This window comes from Oncorhynchus clarkii, chromosome 6 (genome assembly GCF_045791955.1).
Source record: "Oncorhynchus clarkii lewisi isolate Uvic-CL-2024 chromosome 6, UVic_Ocla_1.0, whole genome shotgun sequence".
In the NCBI taxonomy this organism is placed as follows: Eukaryota; Metazoa; Chordata; class Actinopteri; order Salmoniformes; family Salmonidae; genus Oncorhynchus; species Oncorhynchus clarkii.
This window is the reverse complement of record NC_092152.1, coordinates 61,008,018-61,022,703: the sequence shown is the minus strand read 5'-3', so window position 1 is coordinate 61,022,703 and position 14,686 is coordinate 61,008,018. Positions and strand designations below refer to the sequence as shown.

Genomic DNA, 14,686 nt, shown 5'->3' with positions numbered 1-14,686 from the left:
GAGAAAGGCCTTAGATAGTATAATACTTGCACCATCTGGATTTCCATCAGATACTTTATTGCATGTTTTTCAAAAATACAGTAAAATATGTGAATTAGCATTTGGAGTTGCTTTTTTTGTCATTAGATTTGTCTATACTTATTTTACTATGGCAGTGGAAGGAGTATTGTTATTTTCAAATTCCCTTCAAGGAGCCGATAAGATCTTCATTGTATACACGATAAGGTCGTCCCCTCCACCTATTACCAGAAAGCAGAGTGGCGCAGCGGAAGCGTGCTGGGCCCATAACCCAGAGGTCGATGGATCGAAACCATCCTCTGCTATGTATTTTACATGTGGACAATTCGGCGAAGACAAAAACAGATAATAAGATAATATAAAAAGCCTTTATGCAATATAAATGATACCTACCATACAGTTATGATTTGACAAAATAAAAGGATAAGTTTGTTTTCAAAGAATGCGTTAAAATTGTATTTGTAAGCAATACTATAACTTATATAATATATCAACTATAAAGTATGAATGGGTGAGTTAGACCACATTAATATTGCGTCATCCTGAAGGGTAAGTGCAAATTTGACGTGTTCACTACCACCCTCTCATGGACAATGGATAAAATAACAGGTCATTTTATCTGAGTAGTTCTAGAACTTCCATTACACATTGAGAGCCTGTGTCTGTTAGGAAGAAGACTCCAGATCAACTGAGGCTCATTTTCGTAGCTGTCGTCAGTAATTGGGTTAGCCTAATTTGAACAAAAATTCAAATTGAAAGTATGTGTGAGTTTGTCAGGGGACCAGCAGGTGGACGCTTCAAAAAGAACGTGTGCGTGATTACTCCATCCATGTGGAGGCATTTGTCACTCGCTGTTGGATCCTAAAGTCAGCAGAATACACAAGACAGCCAACCACACCACAACCACTCTAAGGTGGCCGAAATAGCTCAGTTGGGAGAGCGTTAGACTGAAGATCTAAAGGTCCCTGGTTCGATCCCTGGTTTCGGCAGGAACAGTTTTTGCGAGAGGTCTAAATTTGGTTCGTGACATTACCTGAATTCTCTAATCACATTTTGATCTATTAATGTCAGTCTTTAAATGCTCCATTGTAATAACTACATTGAATAATAATATAAACGCAACATGCAACAATTTCAAAGATTTTACTGAGTTACAAAGGCTACATCCCCCCTACGTCCACCTATCACTAGATAGCAGAGTGGCGCAGCGGAAGCGTGCTGGGCCCATAACCCAGAGGTCGATGGATCGAAACCATCATGTTTTACATGTGGCCAATTCAGCGAAGGTAAAACACGAATTAAAAATATTTCTAAAAGCCTTTATGCAATTCAGTTATGAATGTTTCTCGGACTCAACTTCATAATTGCATTGATGTCAGTGGAGTCATGTTTGTAATTGTCCCTGTTTGACAGCCACACTTCAGACAGGGCAGACGGAGCATCTCCAGAAGAGGATTGTGGGGCTTTACCTCAGTATGAAACAGAGGAAACACTACCTCTACCGTTTGACAATGAATTAAGCACTAACAGCTGTGTGTGTTTCAAACGATTACATAGTATGAATGTATTATTGATGTAATAAAGTGTTGGTGCAGCATGTTGTAAGTCATTGCTACCCCTTGCAACATTGCAAGTACAAAATCTTTCTAATTTGATATTGAGTGGAAGGTAATGTTGCCCAACCCATATAAACTCAGCAAAAAAAGAAACATCCCTTTCAGAAACATCCCTGTCTTTCAAAGATAATTCATAATAATCCAAATAACTTCACAGATCTTCATTGTAAAGGGTTTAAACACTGTTTTCCTGCTTGTTCAATGAACCATAAACAATTAATGAACATGCACCTGTGGAACGGTCATTAAGACGCTTACAGACGGCAGGCAATTAAGGTCACAGTTATGAAAACCTAGGACACTAAAGAGGCCTTTCCACTGACCACTGAGAGAGAGCCAGGATCTCTATCCCATTGAGCACGTCTGGGACCTGTTGGATCGGAGGGTGAGGGCTAGGGCCATTCCCCCCAGAAATGTCCAGGAACTTGCAGGTGCCTTGGTGGAAGAGTGGGGTAACATCTCCAGCAAGAATTGGTAAATCTGGTACAGTCCATGAGGAGGAGATGCACTGCTGTACTTAATGCAGCACGTGGCCACACCAGATACTGACTGTTACTTTTGATCCCTATTTGGTCAGGGACACATTATTCAATTTCTTAGTCAGACGTCTGTGGAACTTGTTCAGTTTGTCTCAGTTGTTGAATCTTATGTTCATACAAATATTTACACTTGTTAAGTTTGCTGAAAAATAAAACGCAGTTGACAGTGAGTATTTTTTTGCTGTGTTTAATTCACACTGCATCCTACACCATCATGTGTCCTGTTAAAGCTTAGTGGCTGATGAAGAAAAATAACGTAGCATGACTATTTATAGCAGCATATGATTTAATAGTTGTTTCACCCTAATGAATTGATGTCAACTGATATACTCATGGTAAAAAAATATATAATTTTACATTAGAAAGTGTTATGGGATTTTTTATGAATAATGACTAAATGAGGTATACTGCACTATAACTGGCAAGAATTCTACCCTGTCTTTCTTGTAGTGTTGAATAATGTTTGTTCATTAGGAAGGGGTTATATGGCATGGGCCTAGGAAGAAATTAATGTATGTGGGGGTAGAAAGAGAACGGAGGGGCACATTAACCTATGTTTGAACCGACCTGGCTGTATATCTGGGGAGATAGGACAGGGAGAGCCCCTCCAGAGCTCTAGTATCTGGGGGAGCCTGGAACTGTCAGCTGAGTGGTTATAATCTGTGGTGAGACTCATGAGAAAGTCCCTATGTTGGTGTGTATGTATGTGCGTAGGTTAGGATGGTATAAAAGGAATGTATTTGTGTAAACTAGAGAGCTCTCGCAAATAAATCGGGATCTGATCAATTGTGAGCTGGGAATTCTGTCTGTTTTATTTAAGACCAGAACGATACAACCTCTGGGTATCAGACAGATGAACATAAATTGGAATCTATGAACATTGATTACAAAATTACTGTAGCCTACTAAGAGGCACCTGGTGTAAAGCTGATTGATATACAGTGCAAGAAAAAGTGTGAACCCTTTGTTAATTACCTGGATTTCTGCATAAATTGATCAAACTTGATCTAACCTTCATCTAAGTCACAACAATAGACAGTGTGCTTAAACTAATAACAGAAATAGTTTTTCTCGTCTACATTGAAAAAATAATTTAAAAATTCAGTGGAGGTTGGAAAAAGTTTGTGAACCCCTAGGCTAATGACTTCTCCAAAAGCTAATTGGAGTCAGCTAACCTGGAGTCCAATGAATGAGAATATTGGAGATGTTGGTTAGAGTTGCCCTGCCCTACACAACTCACAAAATTTGAGTTTGCTCTTCACAAGAAGCATTGCCTGATGTGAACCATGCCTCGAACAAAAGAGATCTCAGAAGACCTAAGATTAAGAATTGTTGACTTGCATAAAGCTGGAAAGGGTTACAAAAATTCTAAAAGCCTTGATGTTCAGCAGTCCACATTAAGACAAATGGTCTATAAATGGAGAAAGTTCAGCACTGTTGCTACTCTCCCTAGGCGTGGCTGTCCTGCAATGATGACTGCAAGAGCACAATGAGGTGAAGAATCCTAGAGTGTCAGCTTAAGACTTACAGAAATCTCTGGAACACGCTAACATCTCTGTTGACGAGTCTACGATACGTAAAACACTAAACAAGAATGGTGTTCACGGGAGAACACCACGGGAGAAGACACCGCTGCCCAAAAAAAAACATTTCTGCACGTCTGAAGTTCGCAAAAGAGGACCTGGCTTGACACTACTTGACACCACAGCACTACTGGAAATGTATTCTGTGGACAGATGAAACTAAAGTTAAGTTGTTTGGAAGGAACACACCATGTGTTGAGAAATTATTTTTTTTAAGAGGCACAGCACACCAACATAAAAACCTCACCCCCACTGTAAAGTATGGTGGAGGGAGCATCATGGTTTGGGGCTACTTTGCTGCCTCAGGGCTTGGACAGCTTGCTAGCATCAACGGAAAAATTATTCCCAAGTTTATCAAGACTTTTTGCAGGAGAATTTAAGGCTGTCTGCCAATTGAGGGTCAACAGAAGTTGGGTGACGCAACAGGACAACGACCCAAAACAGAAGTAAATCAACAGAATGGCTTCAGAAGAAAATACATCTTATGGAGTGGCCTAGTCAGTCCTGACCTCAACCCGATTGAGATGGTGGCATGACCTCAAGAGAGCGGTTCACACCAGACGTCATAAGAATATTGCTGAACTGGAAGTTTTGTAAAGAGGATTGATCCAAAATTCCTCCTGATCGTTGTGCAGGTCTGATCCGCAACTACAGAAAACGTTTGGCCAATAAATAAACTTGCTACACTGTCAGATCTAATTAAAATGGTAATACACAAGTGTTTCTTCTATTACATGCAGAGTAATAGTTTTTTCTTAAGTTCGGTGCGAAATTAAACAAATTAATTATATGGCCAGTTCCGGTACTATGGAATCATTGTCCATCACTCACAGCACACCACTTAAATCATGTGTCAAATAATTTAAAGATTATTTCCATGTGCTTACACAATTGATATTATTGATTGATGAGAACCTTACAAGTGTCTTCTCATCCAGTGACTGGACTTAACTGTCCCTCCAGTCTGACGCAAGCCACCTGTGAGAACATTTGATGGTTTAGTGCAGTGTTATGAAGGGGAGATACATACTTTTCAGTTTGAAAGTATAGCCTACCTCAAACTGATCCCCTTCCGCAGCTCTGTCATCACAGCCGCCTTAAACTTCAGTATTTCAACAACTCCTGTCTTCCAACTATAAGGGCACAAGGCGAGACCCAGATGCAGACACAGGAGGCAGATGGTTTGGGTCTTTGATATTTATTATAATCCAAGAGATTGGTCATGGACAAGCAAAAGGTCAAAACCAGTTCAGAGTGCAGGAGGTACAGAGTGGCCGGCAGAACGGTCAGGCAGGCGGGTACAGAAACAGGCAAGGGTCAAAACCGTGAGGACTAGCAAAAAGAGAATAGAAAAAGCAGGTGCATGGGAAAAACACATTGGTTGACTTGAACATACAAGACAAACTGGAACCGTGAGACAATAAACACAGGAATAAATACACTGGGGGTGGAGACAATCACAAGGACAGACAGGTGAAACAGATCAGGGTGTTAGGCAATCACATGTACCTACGGGGGAAGGATGGCCAGCCACACAGGAGGGTGATTTTCACAAAGTCAATATGCCCTGCTGTCTTTCTCTTTCTGTTTCTCTCACTCTCCATCTCTCTCTGTCTTTCACTCTCTTCCCACCTCTCAATTCAATGAAATTCAAGGTTCTTTATTGGCATGGGAAACATGTGTTAACCATGATAGGTCTATGCACACCTCTATGCACAAGGATTACTTTTAACAATTTCCACAGAAAATGTTACAAAAACACATTTACTTGAAGATCAGTGCAGATACAAAGTTTGGTAACAGAAGAACGGTTTGTGCTTTTTTTGCTGTAATTCTCTTACGAAAATTGGGTTGTTTTAACTTTTCAATCGTTGAGTTTTGTTTTACATATTTTATAGTGAAATATCAAAGTGTCAGCATCACTCAGTTATTGTGGAATTGCCCCGAACTAAACCCTTTGTTTTTGCTTTTGTTCCAGTCAACAAACAGCTGGCAGACAAAGAGAGAGTGGCCGCTGCACTCGAGAACTCGCAGCTTCTGGAGGTGGTCAACCAGTGTCTGATATCCAATGCAAGGACAAGCTGACCGTCCTGATGGATCAATAGAACGTTCTCCTTAGTCTAGGAGTAGGCTTAATGTTTCTCTCCTGACATATTAACTGGACTGGTTGTTCTGTTTATGTTGAGTAAATGGCAAATGTATCTCCTATGCTGCCATTGTATTATTTTCATCTAACAGAAATCCCTTGTAGAATGTTTGAGTCCATGCTGTAGGCAGAAATACTAAACACACACTATAGTTATATATTCACTAGATTCCTGACATATTCAGTTTTACACTATTATAGACAAGCATTATATCCTTTATTATACAAGTAAAGCAATAAAATAGACTTATTCTGCCATTGAAAATATATCTGATATTAATGGCATTTGCAAAGAGAACCAAGAAAATGCATACTTCTCTAATAAATGAAGTGATCTAAAAGTACACGCCAAAAGACTGGGGAAGGGGCCCTGACACTGAATGAGAAAGGCCTTAGATAGTATAATACTTGCACCATCTGGATTTCCATCAGATACTTTATTGCATGTTTTTCAAAAATACAGTAAAATATGTGAATTAGCATTTGGAGTTGCTTTTTTTGTCATTAGATTTGTCTATACTTATTTTACTATGGCAGTGGAAGGAGTATTGTTATTTTCAAATTCCCTTCAAGGAGCCGATAAGATCTTCATTGTATACACGATAAGGTCGTCCCCTCCACCTATTACCAGAAAGCAGAGTGGCGCAGCGGAAGCGTGCTGGGCCCATAACCCAGAGGTCGATGGATCGAAACCATCCTCTGCTATGTATTTTACATGTGGACAATTCGGCGAAGACAAAAACAGATAATAAGATAATATAAAAAGCCTTTATGCAATATAAATGATACCTACCATACAGTTATGATTTGACAAAATAAAAGGATAAGTTTGTTTTCAAAGAATGCGTTAAAATTGTATTTGTAAGCAATACTATAACTTATATAATATATCAACTATAAAGTATGAATGGGTGAGTTAGACCACATTAATATTGCGTCATCCTGAAGGGTAAGTGCAAATTTGACGTGTTCACTACCACCCTCTCATGGACAATGGATAAAATAACAGGTCATTTTATCTGAGTAGTTCTAGAACTTCCATTACACATTGAGAGCCTGTGTCTGTTAGGAAGAAGACTCCAGATCAACTGAGGCTCATTTTCGTAGCTGTCGTCAGTAATTGGGTTAGCCTAATTTGAACAAAAATTCAAATTGAAAGTATGTGTGAGTTTGTCAGGGGACCAGCAGGTGGACGCTTCAAAAAGAACGTGTGCGTGATTACTCCATCCATGTGGAGGCATTTGTCACTCGCTGTTGGATCCTAAAGTCAGCAGAATACACAAGACAGCCAACCACACCACAACCACTCTAAGGTGGCCGAAATAGCTCAGTTGGGAGAGCGTTAGACTGAAGATCTAAAGGTCCCTGGTTCGATCCCTGGTTTCGGCAGGAACAGTTTTTGCGAGAGGTCTAAATTTGGTTCGTGACATTACCTGAATTCTCTAATCACATTTTGATCTATTAATGTCAGTCTTTAAATGCTCCATTGTAATAACTACATTGAATAATAATATAAACGCAACATGCAACAATTTCAAAGATTTTACTGAGTTACAAAGGCTACATCCCCCCTACGTCCACCTATCACTAGATAGCAGAGTGGCGCAGCGGAAGCGTGCTGGGCCCATAACCCAGAGGTCGATGGATCGAAACCATCATGTTTTACATGTGGCCAATTCAGCGAAGGTAAAACACGAATTAAAAATATTTCTAAAAGCCTTTATGCAATTCAGTTATGAATGTTTCTCGGACTCAACTTCATAATTGCATTGATGTCAGTGGAGTCATGTTTGTAATTGTCCCTGTTTGACAGCCACACTTCAGACAGGGCAGACGGAGCATCTCCAGAAGAGGATTGTGGGGCTTTACCTCAGTATGAAACAGAGGAAACACTACCTCTACCGTTTGACAATGAATTAAGCACTAACAGCTGTGTGTGTTTCAAACGATTACATAGTATGAATGTATTATTGATGTAATAAAGTGTTGGTGCAGCATGTTGTAAGTCATTGCTACCCCTTGCAACATTGCAAGTACAAAATCTTTCTAATTTGATATTGAGTGGAAGGTAATGTTGCCCAACCCATATAAACTCAGCAAAAAAAGAAACATCCCTTTCAGAAACATCCCTGTCTTTCAAAGATAATTCATAATAATCCAAATAACTTCACAGATCTTCATTGTAAAGGGTTTAAACACTGTTTTCCTGCTTGTTCAATGAACCATAAACAATTAATGAACATGCACCTGTGGAACGGTCATTAAGACGCTTACAGACGGCAGGCAATTAAGGTCACAGTTATGAAAACCTAGGACACTAAAGAGGCCTTTCCACTGACCACTGAGAGAGAGCCAGGATCTCTATCCCATTGAGCACGTCTGGGACCTGTTGGATCGGAGGGTGAGGGCTAGGGCCATTCCCCCCAGAAATGTCCAGGAACTTGCAGGTGCCTTGGTGGAAGAGTGGGGTAACATCTCCAGCAAGAATTGGTAAATCTGGTACAGTCCATGAGGAGGAGATGCACTGCTGTACTTAATGCAGCACGTGGCCACACCAGATACTGACTGTTACTTTTGATCCCTATTTGGTCAGGGACACATTATTCAATTTCTTAGTCAGACGTCTGTGGAACTTGTTCAGTTTGTCTCAGTTGTTGAATCTTATGTTCATACAAATATTTACACTTGTTAAGTTTGCTGAAAAATAAAACGCAGTTGACAGTGAGTATTTTTTTGCTGTGTTTAATTCACACTGCATCCTACACCATCATGTGTCCTGTTAAAGCTTAGTGGCTGATGAAGAAAAATAACGTAGCATGACTATTTATAGCAGCATATGATTTAATAGTTGTTTCACCCTAATGAATTGATGTCAACTGATATACTCATGGTAAAAAAATATATAATTTTACATTAGAAAGTGTTATGGGATTTTTTATGAATAATGACTAAATGAGGTATACTGCACTATAACTGGCAAGAATTCTACCCTGTCTTTCTTGTAGTGTTGAATAATGTTTGTTCATTAGGAAGGGGTTATATGGCATGGGCCTAGGAAGAAATTAATGTATGTGGGGGTAGAAAGAGAACGGAGGGGCACATTAACCTATGTTTGAACCGACCTGGCTGTATATCTGGGGAGATAGGACAGGGAGAGCCCCTCCAGAGCTCTAGTATCTGGGGGAGCCTGGAACTGTCAGCTGAGTGGTTATAATCTGTGGTGAGACTCATGAGAAAGTCCCTATGTTGGTGTGTATGTATGTGCGTAGGTTAGGATGGTATAAAAGGAATGTATTTGTGTAAACTAGAGAGCTCTCGCAAATAAATCGGGATCTGATCAATTGTGAGCTGGGAATTCTGTCTGTTTTATTTAAGACCAGAACGATACAACCTCTGGGTATCAGACAGATGAACATAAATTGGAATCTATGAACATTGATTACAAAATTACTGTAGCCTACTAAGAGGCACCTGGTGTAAAGCTGATTGATATACAGTGCAAGAAAAAGTGTGAACCCTTTGTTAATTACCTGGATTTCTGCATAAATTGATCAAACTTGATCTAACCTTCATCTAAGTCACAACAATAGACAGTGTGCTTAAACTAATAACAGAAATAGTTTTTCTCGTCTACATTGAAAAAATAATTTAAAAATTCAGTGGAGGTTGGAAAAAGTTTGTGAACCCCTAGGCTAATGACTTCTCCAAAAGCTAATTGGAGTCAGCTAACCTGGAGTCCAATGAATGAGAATATTGGAGATGTTGGTTAGAGTTGCCCTGCCCTACACAACTCACAAAATTTGAGTTTGCTCTTCACAAGAAGCATTGCCTGATGTGAACCATGCCTCGAACAAAAGAGATCTCAGAAGACCTAAGATTAAGAATTGTTGACTTGCATAAAGCTGGAAAGGGTTACAAAAATTCTAAAAGCCTTGATGTTCAGCAGTCCACATTAAGACAAATGGTCTATAAATGGAGAAAGTTCAGCACTGTTGCTACTCTCCCTAGGCGTGGCTGTCCTGCAATGATGACTGCAAGAGCACAATGAGGTGAAGAATCCTAGAGTGTCAGCTTAAGACTTACAGAAATCTCTGGAACACGCTAACATCTCTGTTGACGAGTCTACGATACGTAAAACACTAAACAACAATGGTGTTCACGGGAGAACACCACGGGAGAAGACACCGCTGCCCAAAAAAAAACATTTCTGCACGTCTGAAGTTCGCAAAAGAGGACCTGGCTTGACACTACTTGACACCACAGCACTACTGGAAATGTATTCTGTGGACAGATGAAACTAAAGTTAAGTTGTTTGGAAGGAACACACCATGTGTTGAGAAATTATTTTTTTTAAGAGGCACAGCACACCAACATGAAAACCTCACCCCCACTGTAAAGTATGGTGGAGGGAGCATCATGGTTTGGGGCTACTTTGCTGCCTCAGGGCTTGGACAGCTTGCTAGCATCAACGGAAAAATTATTCCCAAGTTTATCAAGACTTTTTGCAGGAGAATTTAAGGCTGTCTGCCAATTGAGGGTCAACAGAAGTTGGGTGACGCAACAGGACAACGACCCAAAACAGAAGTAAATCAACAGAATGGCTTCAGAAGAAAATACATCTTATGGAGTGGCCTAGTCAGTCCTGACCTCAACCCGATTGAGATGGTGGCATGACCTCAAGAGAGCGGTTCACACCAGACGTCATAAGAATATTGCTGAACTGGAAGTTTTGTAAAGAGGATTGATCCAAAATTCCTCCTGATCGTTGTGCAGGTCTGATCCGCAACTACAGAAAACGTTTGGCCAATAAATAAACTTGCTACACTGTCAGATCTAATTAAAATGGTAATACACAAGTGTTTCTTCTATTACATGCAGAGTAATAGTTTTTTCTTAAGTTCGGTGCGAAATTAAACAAATTAATTATATGGCCAGTTCCGGTACTATGGAATCATTGTCCATCACTCACAGCACACCACTTAAATCATGTGTCAAATAATTTAAAGATTATTTCCATGTGCTTACACAATTGATATTATTGATTGATGAGAACCTTACAAGTGTCTTCTCATCCAGTGACTGGACTTAACTGTCCCTCCAGTCTGACGCAAGCCACCTGTGAGAACATTTGATGGTTTAGTGCAGTGTTATGAAGGGGAGATACATACTTTTCAGTTTGAAAGTATAGCCTACCTCAAACTGATCCCCTTCCGCAGCTCTGTCATCACAGCCGCCTTAAACTTCAGTATTTCAACAACTCCTGTCTTCCAACTATAAGGGCACAAGGCGAGACCCAGATGCAGACACAGGAGGCAGATGGTTTGGGTCTTTGATATTTATTATAATCCAAGAGATTGGTCATGGACAAGCAAAAGGTCAAAACCAGTTCAGAGTGCAGGAGGTACAGAGTGGCCGGCAGAACGGTCAGGCAGGCGGGTACAGAAACAGGCAAGGGTCAAAACCGTGAGGACTAGCAAAAAGAGAATAGAAAAAGCAGGTGCATGGGAAAAACACATTGGTTGACTTGAACATACAAGACAAACTGGAACCGTGAGACAATAAACACAGGAATAAATACACTGGGGGTGGAGACAATCACAAGGACAGACAGGTGAAACAGATCAGGGTGTTAGGCAATCACATGTACCTACGGGGGAAGGATGGCCAGCCACACAGGAGGGTGATTTTCACAAAGTCAATATGCCCTGCTGTCTTTCTCTTTCTGTTTCTCTCACTCTCCATCTCTCTCTGTCTTTCACTCTCTTCCCACCTCTCAATTCAATGAAATTCAAGGTTCTTTATTGGCATGGGAAACATGTGTTAACCATGATAGGTCTATGCACACCTCTATGCACAAGGATTACTTTTAACAATTTCCACAGAAAATGTTACAAAAACACATTTACTTGAAGATCAGTGCAGATACAAAGTTTGGTAACAGAAGAACGGTTTGTGCTTTTTTTGCTGTAATTCTCTTACGAAAATTGGGTTGTTTTAACTTTTCAATCGTTGAGTTTTGTTTTACATATTTTATAGTGAAATATCAAAGTGTCAGCATCACTCAGTTATTGTGGAATTGCCCCGAACTAAACCCTTTGTTTTTGCTTTTGTTCCAGTCAACAAACAGCTGGCAGACAAAGAGAGAGTGGCCGCTGCACTCGAGAACTCGCAGCTTCTGGAGGTGGTCAACCAGTGTCTGATATCCAATGCAAGGACAAGCTGACCGTCCTGATGGATCAATAGAACGTTCTCCTTAGTCTAGGAGTAGGCTTAATGTTTCTCTCCTGACATATTAACTGGACTGGTTGTTCTGTTTATGTTGAGTAAATGGCAAATGTATCTCCTATGCTGCCATTGTATTATTTTCATCTAACAGAAATCCCTTGTAGAATGTTTGAGTCCATGCTGTAGGCAGAAATACTAAACACACACTATAGTTATATATTCACTAGATTCCTGACATATTCAGTTTTACACTATTATAGACAAGCATTATATCCTTTATTATACAAGTAAAGCAATAAAATAGACTTATTCTGCCATTGAAAATATATCTGATATTAATGGCATTTGCAAAGAGAACCAAGAAAATGCATACTTCTCTAATAAATGAAGTGATCTAAAAGTACACGCCAAAAGACTGGGGAAGGGGCCCTGACACTGAATGAGAAAGGCCTTAGATAGTATAATACTTGCACCATCTGGATTTCCATCAGATACTTTATTGCATGTTTTTCAAAAATACAGTAAAATATGTGAATTAGCATTTGGAGTTGCTTTTTTTGTCATTAGATTTGTCTATACTTATTTTACTATGGCAGTGGAAGGAGTATTGTTATCTTCAAATTCCCTTCAAGGAGCCGATAAGATCTTCATTGTATACACGATAAGGTCGTCCCCTCCACCTATTACCAGAAAGCAGAGTGGCGCAGCGGAAGCGTGCTGGGCCCATAACCCAGAGGTCGATGGATCGAAACCATCCTCTGCTATGTATTTTACATGTGGACAATTCGGCGAAGACAAAAACAGATAATAAGATAATATAGAAAGCCTTTATGCAATATAAATGATACCTACCATACAGTTATGATTTGACAAAATAAAAGGATAAGTTTGTTTTCAAAGAATGCGTTAAAATTGTATTTGTAAGCAATACTATAACTTATATAATATATCAACTATAAAGTATGAATGGGTGAGTTAGACCACATTAATATTGCGTCATCCTGAAGGGTAAGTGCAAATTTGACGTGTTCACTACCACCCTCTCATGGACAATGGATAAAATAACAGGTCATTTTATCTGTGTAGTTCTAGAACTTCCATTACACATTGAGAGCCTGTGTCTGTTAGGAAGAAGACTCCAGATCAACTGAGGCTCATTTTCGTAGCTGTCGTCAGTAATTGGGTTAGCCTAATTTGAACAAAAATTCAAATTGAAAGTATGTGTGAGTTTGTCAGGGGACCAGCAGGTGGACGCTTCAAAAAGAACGTGTGCGTGATTACTCCATCCATGTGGAGGCATTTGTCACTCGCTGTTGGATCCTAAAGTCAGCAGAATACACAAGACAGCCAACCACACCACAACCACTCTAAGGTGGCCGAAATAGCTCAGTTGGGAGAGCGTTAGACTGAAGATCTAAAGGTCCCTGGTTCGATCCCGGGTTTCGGCAGGAACAGTTTTTGCGAGAGGTCTAAATTTGGTTCGTGACATTACCTGAATTCTCTAATCACATTTTGATCTATTAATGTCAGTCTTTAAATGCTCCATTGTAATAACTACATTGAATAATAATATAAACGCAACATGCAACAATTTCAAAGATTTTACTGAGTTACAAAGGCTACATCCCCCCTACGTCCACCTATCACTAGATAGCAGAGTGGCGCAGCGGAAGCGTGCTGGGCCCATAACCCAGAGGTCGATGGATCGAAACCATCATGTTTTACATGTGGCCAATTCAGCGAAGGTAAAACACGAATTAAAAATATTTCTAAAAGCCTTTATGCAATTCAGTTATGAATGTTTCTCGGACTCAACTTCATAATTGCATTGATGTCAGTGGAGTCATGTTTGTAATTGTCCCTGTTTGACAGCCACACTTCAGACAGGGCAGACGGAGCATCTCCAGAAGAGGATTGTGGGGCTTTACCTCAGTATGAAACAGAGGAAACACTACCTCTACCGTTTGACAATGAATTAAGCACTAACAGCTGTGTGTGTTTCAAACGATTACATAGTATGAATGTATTATTGATGTAATAAAGTGTTGGTGCAGCATGTTGTAAGTCATTGCTACCCCTTGCAACATTGCAAGTACAAAATCTTTCTAATTTGATATTGAGTGGAAGGTAATGTTGCCCAACCCATATAAACTCAGCAAAAAAAGAAACATCCCTTTCAGAAACATCCCTGTCTTTCAAAGATAATTCATAATAATCCAAATAACTTCACAGATCTTCATTGTAAAGGGTTTAAACACTGTTTTCCTGCTTGTTCAATGAACCATAAACAATTAATGAACATGCACCTGTGGAACGGTCATTAAGACGCTTACAGACGGCAGGCAATTAAGGTCACAGTTATGAAAACCTAGGACACTAAAGAGGCCTTTCCACTGACCACTGAGAGAGAGCCAGGATCTCTATCCCATTGAGCACGTCTGGGACCTGTTGGATCGGAGGGTGAGGGCTAGGGCCATTCCCCCCAGAAATGTCCAGGAACTTGCAGGTGCCTTGGTGGAAGAGTGGGGTAACATCTCCAGCAAGAATTGGTAAATCTGG

At 40.0% G+C, this 14,686-nt stretch overlaps 6 non-coding genes across 6 annotated transcripts; all 6 read left to right on the top strand.

Moving 5' to 3' along the window:
- The first annotated feature begins 251 nt into the window (after positions 1–251).
- trnam-cau (transfer RNA methionine (anticodon CAU)) lies at positions 252–323 on the top strand. The gene has a single exon. It is a non-coding gene; the product is annotated as a tRNA-Met (tRNA).
- A 611-nt stretch (positions 324–934) lies between these two features.
- Positions 935–1,007, top strand: trnaf-gaa (transfer RNA phenylalanine (anticodon GAA)). Its single transcript has one exon. It is a non-coding gene; the product is annotated as a tRNA-Phe (tRNA).
- Positions 1,008–6,535: 5,528 nt separating this feature from the next.
- On the top strand, positions 6,536–6,607 carry trnam-cau (transfer RNA methionine (anticodon CAU)). Its single transcript has one exon. It is a non-coding gene; the product is annotated as a tRNA-Met (tRNA).
- A 611-nt stretch (positions 6,608–7,218) lies between these two features.
- On the top strand, positions 7,219–7,291 carry trnaf-gaa (transfer RNA phenylalanine (anticodon GAA)). Its single transcript has one exon. It is a non-coding gene; the product is annotated as a tRNA-Phe (tRNA).
- Positions 7,292–12,819: 5,528 nt separating this feature from the next.
- On the top strand, positions 12,820–12,891 carry trnam-cau (transfer RNA methionine (anticodon CAU)). Its single transcript has one exon. It is a non-coding gene; the product is annotated as a tRNA-Met (tRNA).
- A 611-nt stretch (positions 12,892–13,502) lies between these two features.
- trnaf-gaa (transfer RNA phenylalanine (anticodon GAA)) lies at positions 13,503–13,575 on the top strand. The gene has a single exon. It is a non-coding gene; the product is annotated as a tRNA-Phe (tRNA).
- The last annotated feature ends 1,111 nt before the right edge of the window (positions 13,576–14,686 follow it).